The sequence below is a fragment of the Miniopterus schreibersii genome, assembly GCF_964146895.1.
Source record: "Miniopterus schreibersii genome assembly, chromosome: 7".
Lineage (NCBI taxonomy): Eukaryota > Metazoa > Chordata > Mammalia > Chiroptera > Miniopteridae > Miniopterus > Miniopterus schreibersii.
The window spans coordinates 17010394-17023173 of record NC_138108.1 but is presented as its reverse complement, the minus strand read 5'-3'; the positions used below and the strand labels follow the sequence as shown (position 1 = coordinate 17023173).

Genomic DNA, 12780 nt, shown 5'->3' with positions numbered 1-12780 from the left:
GTTGTCTTTAAAACCACAAAGATACATGTTATTCCTATAAAAATATTAATATACAGATAATTATACTTTCTAGAAAATGATTATATAGATCCTCTCAAAGAAAAATGCATCCCATTATATGGTTTCAGTGAAATTGCTTGGAAAAAACTCAAATCTGAACTGATTCCTAAAACATACCATGCTACAACTGCATCTTTTGGTTCAAAGTATAAATTATTGTCATCAGTACGTGTTCCTGTATTCTTAGGCATTTGATAATACCCATATAGGCTGGGGGATTATCACTTAATGCTCCATTGGTTCATCAGCATGTTCTGCAGGTTCATCAGGTTCATCAGTAGGTTGAGCAGACTGTGCCTTCCTCTTGCCCTTTCTTCAAGCCCTTGGAGGAGTGGAGACACATCATCATCATAAATCATAAGCTCCAAGTCTTTACCAACAGTTCCAATGGAAACATTCCTTGTAGTTAGGTCTCATTCTGCAGGAAGTGTCTTTCCTAAAGCGTGCAGACCACGTTTAACCAGTTCATTCAGGTTGCACTCCATAAACTCTGACATATGTCTCTCCAAATAAATATGAACTCATTGAGAATGGGCTCCAATGGACATAGCTCTGCAGTCAAAATAGTTAGCAGATGGACAGGTTTGGAAAATATGAGGGCCCATATCATCGTAGCGAGCAATAAGCAGTTCAACACCATATGGTCTTTGGCCATATCTTTGTGTTGGTATCTGGGTCTTGCTTTCAATTAGAGATACAAGATGAGATACAGGAAGAGGTCTGTCAAATACAAATCTGGAGGCCAAGCACTCTTGGTGCATAAAATTACAGAACAGTCTAGCATCAGCAATTAGTCCTGCAACTGAGATACTAATATGGTTGTCAACATGGAGAATTTTTTTCTGATGAGATGCAAGCTCTGACTATGCTCTCTTCAATATAACTAATACTTATATGGGTTTTTGATTTCAGACCAACTGTGGCTGAAACTTATTTGATAGCTTCCATTGCATATTTAATTTGACGAATAAGCGTTTTGAAATACAAACATGCGTCTAGCTGGCCAGTAGGTACAAGAGATAAAGAAATATAGAACCCCAACTTTCCTTTAAGAAGTTCATGATGTTCTAAGTATAGTTTTATGAGGCTGTTTTCTTAATATTCATATCAAAACTTTAAAAATGTGTTAATTCTTCAAATATTAAATTTACATATATAAATCCACGTTTAGACCAGAAACAAGTCATTTATAGGTCAATAAGTTTTATAATACACTGTTTCTATAACCAATTAAACTTAGACATTTCTGGTTTTGCTGGTATCCTGGTAACATTTCTCCTTAAAAGGGGCAAGAAACTATCTTTATATACATAGGTAAAGGGGTTAATACACTATATAGAGATATATATATATTTTTAATCAGAGACAAAGTTCTAATTTTCCAAAATTTTATTTTTTGTTATCTGTATCAGAATTTGAACTACTTTATTTTCCCTCATCTCTCAAACAATGTCACAAGGGTTAAAAAACATTTGAGATAATATTTGCATGAGATGGTGGACTCTGAGCCACACTTGAGTAAGGCAGTGTAGGCAGTAATGTTAGCAGACCATGTTTTCCAGGAGGAAAGAGTTAATTTTCTTATGGCAGCTTAAGTACTGGTAGGCATGAATTTTTTTCTGTGTGTATCCAAACCCAAAATACAGAGAATAAAATGAAACCTGTTGTTTTCAGCTGCTTCAGGTGACTTAGCATAATTACCAAGAGGGAAGAATACTGTAAATCTTTCTGTGCGAGAACTGTTTTTATATAAGGCATGTGTGGGTAGCTTTCACTTAAGACTAAAATATTTTGACAAATAAAAATTTCAACTAGCACCTCTGTGACTAAATTTAAGTCTATACATTGAGATATAATATGGCTCTAATCACATATTTCAGCTGTCAGAATCCCTGGCAGAGTGGATTAGTGAAGAAAGAAAAAAAAAGAAGTCATAAAAGAACAAGGGAAAATTTTTTGACAGGGAAAAAAGATGGTTATAAATGCAACAAATTTCCTCTGTAGATTCTAATGTTTTCACTAAACAAGTCAAGAAAGGATAATATAAAATCTCTGTAAGAGGATTTTGAAAGTCAAAATAGACATGAAAAAGACAGACTGTACAAATGACAGTTAAAAGGGTGAGGAGAAATCCCTAATAATTCTTATCTTATTTTAATTTCACTGAATTTGAATGCATTTCTAACTTGGCGACACTAGGAAATCTAAGATCAGATTTGTTTTTCCTATTGATATTCAGCTGGAAGGGTAAGTCATACATTATTTAAATAAACAATAATAAATCCGTTTGAAGGGGCTAGATCAAACTCATAGAGAAATGTATTATTCCCCCAGAATTTCAGACTCCAAAGGCAAGAAGAAGACCTCAGAGGTCCTGCAGTTCATTTTCCTGTACTCAGAGCACTCCAGAAAGACAGCTTTGTTTCTTCTTATTAATTTTGCAGACAGGTAGTTGCTATACTGCTGGTCTGATTTCCCCTATTAAATTTTGGTTCAATGATTTCTTCTTTACTACCTTCAACATCCTATTTATTCATTAGCAAATACCTAGCATATGTCAGAAACTGTACTAATCATTGAAGGAACCAAGGTACATAAGAGATCCTCTCTCCTCAGGAAAATACAGAGCACTACGTGAAATGAAGTGGGTGACCTGGAAGTTTGGGGAAGGGCATTGGAACCAGATGGAGGGGGGCTAAGAAGGTGCGCTTGAACTTAGTCTTGAAAATGTGGTATAAATCAGCTAGGAGAAAGAATAAAAGCTGAACATTTCTGAAAGAGGGACAATCACACACAAAGATGAGAGGGTGTCAAGAGTGTGATGGGCTTTAGGAGTTCCATATGCATTGGGTAAAGACTATTGCAGATAGGGGGAGGTAGGAGTTCAGGCTAGAGCAACACTCCTCAAAATATTTTTGGGGGAGTATTAGTCCTGCTAGAAGCACTGCAAAAATATTTCCAGGCTCAGTTCCACTTAAAATAATGGAAAGATCATCCATCACTATACAGAATATTAATCAAAAAGGGTCTTATATAGAAGATCAATAAGGAAACAGAGGACTTGGACAACACTGTGGGCCAAATCCATCTAACAGACATATACAGAACCTTCCACCCTACAGCAGGTGAATATACATCCTTCTCAAGCTCACATGGACCTTCAAGACAGACCACATGCTGAACGAGACTTAACAAATTTAAGAAGATTGAAGTCATACCAAGTATCTTCCCTGACCAATATGGAATCAAACTAGAAATCAACAACAGAAGCAAAACTGGAAAATTCACAAATAAGTGGAATTTATATAACACGCTCTTGAAGGACCGTTGGGTCAAAGAAGAAATTAAAAGGGAAATTAGTAAACACCTCTAGTTGAATGATTTTAAAGCAGGGAATCGACATGATCAGATTTTTATTTTGGAACTCTCTCTGGCAGGTTTGGATGCTGCCAGCTTTGCCAGCTTTGAGGCTACATAAAAAGGAGTGAAATGGAGGCAGAGAGACCAGTGAGAGACAGCAATGCAAGCATGGACTAAAGCAGCAGCGATGGAATGGAGAAGATAAACAAGGCAATATTGATGAAGCAGTTGGGATCTGATGGGAGTTCCCAATAAACACAGTGGGTTCCAGAGGCTATTGGGAGGTGTGGTTGGGAAGGCAGGCCTGGGAGGAAACACAGGAGGAAGAAAGCTTGGAGAAGCATTGGGGTAACAGTCCAGGCAAGGAAGAAAAAACAGAAGAGTTTACATTTAAAACAGTGGCTCAGGATCATGATGCTGAGGGTAATGTCTGGAGTTTTAGTTTCTCTCACTACTGGATGGAGGTTCTATGGAGATATCATCCAAGCCAATATGATGCCTTAAGTATGTGGTCTAGTCAAGCTTTGTCCACAGAAAATGTTCTAAGCTTTGGCTCTTCCCCAAGTGATATAATTACCTACATACGTGTTTGGCTTCCTATAGACCTCCTCTCTCCATTGGATGTCTACAGGTAGGTCAGTAACACTCCACAGCAGGTTTCCTCAAGGACAGTTTAGAGTTCCAAGGCATCTTGAATGGCTCTGACAGCTGCTTACTTAGCCGATCGCCCTAGCACTCGCTGTTTGCAATCCAGCCCTTGATTCTCCCGCCAGCCCCTTTAGGATCCTGTAATTCTCGTGCTCACTCTGATTCCGTATGGATGATAATTCTGCTCTCCCGTTTGACCACTCTCTGAAACTAACGTTTCACACTGTGGTCATGCCCTTGCTGGCACCTAGATATAGTTCGTCTGTTAGGTTGATGCTCCGGTAGCGTGGCCAACAGTCCCGGTTTGCTTGTGGCTTCGGGGTTTCTGCAGTACAGGATTTTGTTGCTGAAACCAGGAAAGACCTGGACAAACTAGACAGTTGGTCTCCCTAAGTAGCTCTCTGACTTATTCACCACTATCTCCTGGCATAGTGCCTGCCACACAGTAGGCCTTAAATACTTCAAATAAACACTACTTATAATTAGTTGAAGGCCTGTGAATACCAGATATCTATATGCATTTTATCATTTTATCTTGATTTGATAAATTTATTTCAACTTGCATTATTTCCAGAATGCCTCAATGCCTGTGTAACCTTCCATCATCCACCTGCTTAAGCTTTTGCATTAGTGTTGAGCTTTGGGAGCTGTCAGAGATGAGCACCCAGGGAATGAGAAATGTTAACAGAGTACAGCACTGTGCAAACTTCCAGTAATAGCTACTACCCTTTTCTCTCCAGGGCCCTTTTCCCCCAGGCATCTTGTTATCTCTAAGAAACATGAATTCATGAGAAAGAGAAAATTCCTAGTTATCAGCATGAGTTAGAAGTCAGACATGTGTAGTTACTTTTATCTATGTGCACATTTCATAAAACATATTGCTTTAAAAACCCTCAGCCTTCACAGACTTTTAAAATAAGTTTTTACAACTGAAATTAAGATGCCATAAGAATAAGAGATTTCTTCTGTGTTTACTTACAGTTATGGTCACAGTGGAACTGGTGCCTTGTGTGTTTTTTATTGACCATCTCATGACAATAGTTGACATGACACCTTCAATTTTGGAACAAAATAACTCTCCAATCGCTCTGAATCCCCTTTGTAGTTTATGTTTATAATGCACTGTTGAATTATCTTAATAGAATATTAATATCAGATTAGTTACTCATATGGCAGCTATTATTTTAGTGTAATAAACAAATGTAGCTCATAATTATAAAATGTATTGTGATTAATGAATGTGTCACCCTTGCATAGCGGTAACATATTTGCTCTTTTTAAAATCAAATTTAGAAGAAGATGAAAGAAGGAATTATGATATGACACTCACTAGAGATGAAATTGATAATGGAACTGCTTCCCTTTCTGGTTTATGAGCAGTTTCCTTGATATGAATTATATTTGTAGCCAGAGTTTACAGTGCACTCAAATGTATATAGGGTCACACATGCATCATTAAATAAATAATCTAGTGTGAAAAGTTCTCTTTAAAAAAAAGGGCAATAAAAATGAAAACAACCAAGCCATGAACATATAGTCAATGCTTTGCCTGATTTAAATAAAATATTCTTCCAAATTGTCACTGTTTGGCTTCCCTGGTATATGAAGTACAGGTAACTCTATAATTGTAGATTGGTGGCTTTAGCAGGTTAAACTTTTCAAAAATATGTCTAATACCATAGTCATTAGACTTTTCAGTAATTAAAAAATATAGCCTAATGCAGAAAGTAATAATTGGTTACCAAATTCTTTAAGAAATAGTTTCATGAAAAATTTAAAAGACAATATTTTATAATACCAAGTCAAAACAAAAATGCCTTTGTCACTAGAAATCGACTGTTTTGTAGTTTTTCTTTTTGAAAGAAATGAGAATATTCTTATTTGTATAATTAAGCATAAGGAAGGATTTGGGCAGCCAATGTGAGAGCACTATGAGTAATAAATCCAGCAAGCGATAATCTCAAGACCAATATGATGGTTATTGCTTAAAGGAGATTCAAACTACTCATTTAGCATAGTTATTACCACTTTCTCTCTCTGCTTAAAAAAAAAAAATCTTTCATCTATTTAGTTTCCAATTATCTGTGACAGAAGAGATTTTATCCATCCTTATATGCCCCATAAAGTCCTGCATAATAACTCACACTTTTTTAGCACTTGTAAGTATGTATCGATTGCTAGATCTATAATCTCAAAATAACTGTGTTAAGAACATGAAAAGATTACTATTGAGACAAGCAAAAGAAATTGATGTGACACATCTCAAAGTTAAAGGATTAATCAATTACACTTCAAATTTGATAGAAGGAATACCATCCCACTGATTGCCAGGATCCCACTGATCCCATCCTTGCCGTGGATTTCTTGTTGCTGCCTTGGGCTAGGAGAGGGTCTGGTTTCTGAATTGCACGTGGCTGTCGAAACAAAGGCTACTCACTACGGCCCAGTATGGTTCTGCCTGTTGCTATGCTCTACAGGCATCATTTCCATTTGAAAGTCTTTAAGTTGTTCTCACAGTATCATGATCATTTAGAAATTATCGGTGCTTTAGAATAGCTGATACAATTTTTTTGATGGGGGCTACCATTTTCTCAAAATGTAAACAGATATGCTTAAGTTACTTAAGTTCCACCTGGCTCCAGTTTCAGAGTGAAATCCCTGCTGGGAAGGAGTTAGAAAGGTAAAGAAAGAACAGAACAGCCCTGCTGCCCCCCAGAGTGGTCTCTCTGAGTGAACAGCCTAGTGAGAGATGGAAGGAGAGGTGTAGACGTTTCTCTTTTCTACTGCATATGGGGAGGGTACAGAATTTCTAAATGCAAGTGGGTTACAAAGGTAAAGCATTTTTCCCCCTAATTAACATGGACCCTGATTAACAGTCTGTGGCCCTGAGAAATTAATACTCTTTTACCCTCCAGTGCTGAGGACAGTTGAGAATAAACTACTAGAGAGGTTTTTAACTACAGGCTGAGATGTGTAAAGTGTGTTAAAAGAGAGATGTCTAAGGTTTTTTATTTAAAGGTAATTATTAAGACATACATTCTAAGTCTATATTTCTGAAAGAAGTTTTTTTCTAGTAGAATCATGCTTCATTGGCTAATGTTGCTTATATTTACTTGCTTTAATAAAGGGTTATGTTTTGGTACCAAAGGACATTTTTCACTCTCTGTTCCTGAATATAAATGACTAGACTCTGCCTTCTTAAAGAGCACAGATGTGGTGTGGTGAGCTCAGGTTGCAGGCCCGGTGTTTTCCAGTGGCGAACAGGGCTAATTTTACAGACTTGCTCTCCTAAACTCAAAACACAGCATAGAAACACGTGGATGCCTGAACAGAATCACTAATAAAGAATTAAGCAGCCCACTGATTCGAGAGCAGAAGGGACAACATGGATTTTGTTTACAAAGCCTCAGAATTTTTTGAGGCAAGCCTGCTAGCACTGAGCAATATTGAACCTCTCAGTTCCTGGCTGTGTGCTCATTTATAGCAACATGTACTTTATTATTGGAAAAAAAAATACATTTGCAAAGAGGCCAAGTAATTAAAAGTTCTCCTCTTTCTCCATCACACAACTAAAAGGAATGCTCTAAAAATTCCTGGGCAAACACAATTTTAGATTAAATCCTAATAGCATAAATATGTTAATTCACTGCATTGCCAGTTTTTAACAAATAGTTTTATTGAGATATTATTTACCCACCATATAATTCATCCATTTAAAGAGTAAAATTAGCCCGGCCGGCATGGCTCAGTGGTTGAGCGTCGACCTAGGATCCAGGAGATTGTGGTTCAATTCCCGGTCAGGGCACATGCCCGGGTTTCGGGCTCGATCCCTAGTCGGAGGTGTGCAGGAGGCAGTCGATCAATGGCTTTCTCTCATCATTGATGCTTCTATCTCTCTCTCCCTGTCCCTTCTCTCATCATTGATGCTTCTATCTCTCTCTCCCTGTCCCTTCTCTCATCATTAATGCTTCTATCTCTCTCTCCTTGTCCCTTCCTCTTTCTGAAGTCAATAAAGACATTAAAAAAATAATAACAAAGTGTACAATTTAATTGACTTTAGTATAATCACAGATCTTTTTGCAAGTATTGCCACAAAAATTTTAGAATAGTTGAATAACTCCAGAAAGGAACCCTGTAACTATGAGCAGTCACTTCCCGTCTCCTCCAGCAGCCCCAGGTTTAGGCTTCCACTCACTTTCCATACCTATGGACAAAATGTGGTCTTCTGTGACTAGCTCATTCATTAGCATAATGTTTTCAAGGTTCATGTATGCGATAGCATGTATCAGTATTTCATTCCTTTCTTATTGGCAAATAATGTTTTATTATATGAATATATCACATTTCCTTTATTCATTTTCTGGTTTATGAACATTTGGGTGGTTTCCACTTTTCTGGTTATTATGAATTATGCTATGAACATTTGTGTAGAAATATGTTTTCTTTTGGGAGGGAGGAGTATATACTCAAGAGGAGTGTTGTTAGGTCATATGGTAGCTGTAAGTTGACCCCTTTGAGGAAATCTCCAGACTGCTTTCCAAAGCAGCTACACCATTTTGCATTTCCACAGGTTTTCTATGTGGGTCCCAACTGATACTGATGTGACCTCCAGGGCTCACTGTGGTTGTTGATGTTTTTTGTTCATATTTTTAGTTGCTTGGCTGGACTGTTTCAGTGATATCTCTTCCCCGCCCCAGTGTGCTGCCTCCAAGGATGCAGCCTTCAGCATCACACACACTCACCCTGGGACGACAGTGCTTTAGCAGGGCTGTCTTTGTCTTTTCCCAATCTCTGCTAAACTGTTTGCCTCTGCAGGAATCTCACCCAGCTGCCGCCTCCCCTAATTGCTGGCTCATTGTTCTATTGTTTCAACAACATCCTGGGCATAAATTACTCCACAGTCTAATCCAATTAAACTCCAGTCTCTGCAGGGGTCTTTTTTGAAGCCAGCCTTTGAGGGATGCAGCCTTCTTCCTAGCTGTCTCTTTCCCGGGTTCTTTCTGTTAAACTTTTACCTGATCTGTGGTTTAGCTTGTTGCACTCATGGAGCTACGAGCCTCTCTTTAATTGCTCACCACCAAAACTTCTGCATCGTTGCTCCAGAGCTGTGGGCAAGGACAGTGGCCCAATTCTCTGGAAGTTATATCCCTTCTTTAAAAGTGGGGTATAGTACAAGGCAAGTAGCTGATGGTCTTCTTGGTTTGCCTCTTCAGGCATAGAAACTGCCCCACCTACAAACAAGCAGAGACAAGGCAACTGGGAATCAATTTTCTTGATCTGATGCATCTAGAGTAGGGGATCCACCATTTGAGTGAGTGCTGGGCGGAGGAAGTACTAGAGGCCTGCCCTACCAGGGGAGATCATTAACGCTTGACTGGGAGCTGGGGAAGAGACCCCTGTATTCTCAGCTGCACCTGCCTGGAGTAGAGCCACGGTCACCTTGAGTTGGGGAAAGGCTAGGTAAGGAGGCTCAAAAAGCCACAGATTCTCCCTGTTCTTACCAAGATTACATATATTTTCTTAAATAAGTGTTTCTCCATTTGCTGTATGCCCTATGACAATATCCAGAGACTTAAATTTTTTTTCCATAATTTTCACCAGGTATGGTTGTTTTACTGGTGATAGGGTCAACAGGACTCCTCATGTTGCCTTCCTAAAGCATCTCTAGCCATGCTCTTGAGAAAAATGTGCAATCTGTATGTCCACTTGGTTAAGTCAAAAAGAAAATTCCAATAGTGATAGGCGCAGTTAGACAGACATGAGCAGAGCAAGGACGATAGGCCGGGTACAGAAGGTCATCAGGGTGGAAAGTCCTGAATGCCTAGCAAAGGACAATTGTAGGGTTGGGATCTCACCCCCAGGGCAGCCTTTCCTTCCCCAGCATATCACTGGTCATGTGGTTTCGACCCCTGACCTTTCCTCCCTAGAGATGACTTCAGGCCTCAGTTGTGTTTCAGCTTCAGGCCCAGAAGAGCAACAAAAACCAGCCACAGGTGATCTCAGGACCAGCTGCATTGATGGCCCCTGTCTTGGCACAGACCAATCAATCAGTGGAGGCTGAAACCCTGAAAGGACACAGCTGTAAAACTGCTGAATATTCTATTAAGATCTTCCCCTGGGACTTCCTCTAAGATCTCCAAGTTTAAAACCATTAGGATGGAGGGCTGAGCACACTCCCTCCCGGGAGCATACCCGTGCCCCCCCCCCCCCCCCCCCCCCCCCCCCCCCGGCATTAGCTTCCTCACTCCCAAGCTCCAAGGGCCCTTCCTTTGCCTCTGTAACTTGTTTCCTAAGCTCATTTCTTCTAGGAATTACTTCTTCCACCTCTGTAATTTTATCAAATAAATGTTCTCTTATAGTTTGGGACTTGGCTCTGAATTCTTTCCTAGCCAGAACCTAAGTACCAAGGTTGCTGAACCCAGGTTTGGTCTGACCTCACGGGCTCACACCTGGTGCCATTCCTGCTGCCTACAACACAACTGCAAAGTAATAAGTGCAGATCACTTAGAGAGGACAAAAAAAATCAATTTCATGCCACACTTTTTGCAACAGAAACCTGGTTGCAAGAAGATAATGGAATATTACTAAAGTATTTGAAGGAAAACAAACCAGATAGTTATTGTCTCAGTTTCTGGGGGCAGGAGTGCAGGTACATCTTAGCTGGGGCTACTGCTCAGGCTCTCACAGTCTGCAATCAAGGCACTAACTCCAACTGCATTGTCATCAGAGCCTTGACTGAGGAAAGCTCTACTTCTAAATGCCCTGTGGTTGTTGACAGAATTCATCTCCTTGCAGCTGTAGACCTGAGGTCCACATTTTGTTGTTCACTGTGGGCTGGGGGCCCGCTCTCAGCTACTAGAGGCTGCTGCCCACTGTTCCTTGCTGTGTGAGCTATCGCACAGGCTCACCCCATGACAGCTGACTTCAAGGCCATCAGGAATTCCTTTCTCCAGTCTTCTAAATCAGTGTCTCATAATGTAGCATAATCATGGGAATGACATTGTATCACCTTTGCTGTGCAAAGTAACCTAATCAAAGGCATGGCATCCTATCTCCTTTGCCATAATCTATCTTTTAGAAGCACTTGCAGGTTCCACTCACACTCAAGGGGAGGAAATTATACAAGGGCATGACTCTTTGGGGTCACCTTAAGGTGTGTCCACCAAATCTTTCGATACTAAGAATATTTAATAAATGCCAATATACAAGGTTTTTGTTTAATTTCAGAAGAGTCAGTGGAGGTTTACTAGTTGAACAATCAGTTCACATAGAAGAGCCAGGTAAATATCTTCCTTCCAAACGTCCCTGATGCAGAACCTCTTCTCTCAGGGTAGTACCCCGACCTTTGATGTATTTGCTCTGAGGCTCTGATGGGAATCACAACATCAAATTACAATATGCATTATTTAGTTTTTATTTCTACTTTACATTCTGTGGCTTCAGCTTCCAAGGAGTAGGTAGGATATATCCTTGCAATCTTCTGTCTCTAAATTCGATCTTTAAAAAGGAGAGGAGGAGGAATTTTGGAAGAGGAAAGATGTGAAGAAGGCAGACTGGGTTAGGCAAGAGAAAGATTTGGGGAGGCAGATGCATACATGAGATAAAGAAAAGTAGGGATAGCCGGGGAACAAAAGGCAAACTTTGTAATCTTATTTATAGCTCAGCAGCAAATCAGAAGAGAAATAAAATCAGCTCAGTTGTTAACTCACACACCTTCTAAAAAAAATCTCCAGCTAATCTGTTAATGATATGTTTAAAAAAAAAAAAAAAAGTTTAAAAGTTTGGAAGACGTAAGAACAGGCAAGGTGAAGGCATTACTCAAGATTGATACAACGAGTTTCATCTTACAGTCAGCAATGATTCCAGCCAAAAACTATTCAGGCAGCCAGCGACTTATCAATGCAACACGGAAAGGCTATTTTTCTGTACAGACTTTTGTGCGTCTTTTTTTAATTGTTCTTGTCTTTCCATATGGCTCTAGTACGTGGTGGACTGCAAATTTATGTCAGCACGGAGGCTGTAGTTGGCCTTGATTTCCAGAAGCTGATTAATGATGGTCTTTCTTAGTAAGCAGAAGTTACCAATAAAATTGACTCTAATGGGTGCTTGGGGTGTTGTTAGTACACAGATGCAGACAATCAGCCAGGAGAGGAACAGCTGATGTACATCTTGAGATCAAGATAAGAGGTGGTGCTTGGAGCTATTGTTTAGTAGGAATTGCAGAGTATTTATAGTACTTATTGTATTTGTGGTGCATTAGTTGAACAGGCAAGAGTATAGCATTAAGAGAGCCATGCATCTAATGCTCAAACACTTTAGGGTGAAAACTCCTAACTCTAGCCAGACTTCTAACATGTCTGTGCCAGTCGCCGATGTGGAAGAGCCTTTCATCTGCTTAATGTCCTGTTGATTTTTCTTTTTTTCTTTTAGGATGAATTCCCAAAACTCTACATGACACACAAGACTTCCTATTATTATTATTTCTTTGGCCATTTCCAGCCTTTGCTTCAGGTGCCCCAGCTTTCCTGGGTATTATTCTTTTCTTTCCAAGCATCTGACACATCCTGGCCTCAAGTTTTTCATACACGCTGCCCTTCATTACCACTATTTTCCCTTTCTCTTTCCCCTATTGACTCCTCTCACTCCTCTTTCAGGTTAAATGGAGGATGCAGTCCTTACTTGAGGATGCTTTCCTTCATCCCCGCAGTAAAA

The 12780-nt window shown here is 39.6% G+C and overlaps 1 pseudogene across 1 annotated transcript; it reads right to left on the bottom strand.

Moving 5' to 3' along the window:
• Positions 1-285: 285 nt before the first annotated feature.
• LOC308559781 (proteasome subunit alpha type-1 pseudogene) lies at positions 286-10853 on the bottom strand (annotated as a pseudogene). Its single transcript has 3 exons — positions 10754-10853; positions 9144-9299; positions 286-1154 (listed from the first exon to the last, which is right to left on the bottom strand). The product of its transcript is annotated as a proteasome subunit alpha type-1 pseudogene (transcript).
• Positions 10854-12780: the final 1927 nt, after the last annotated feature.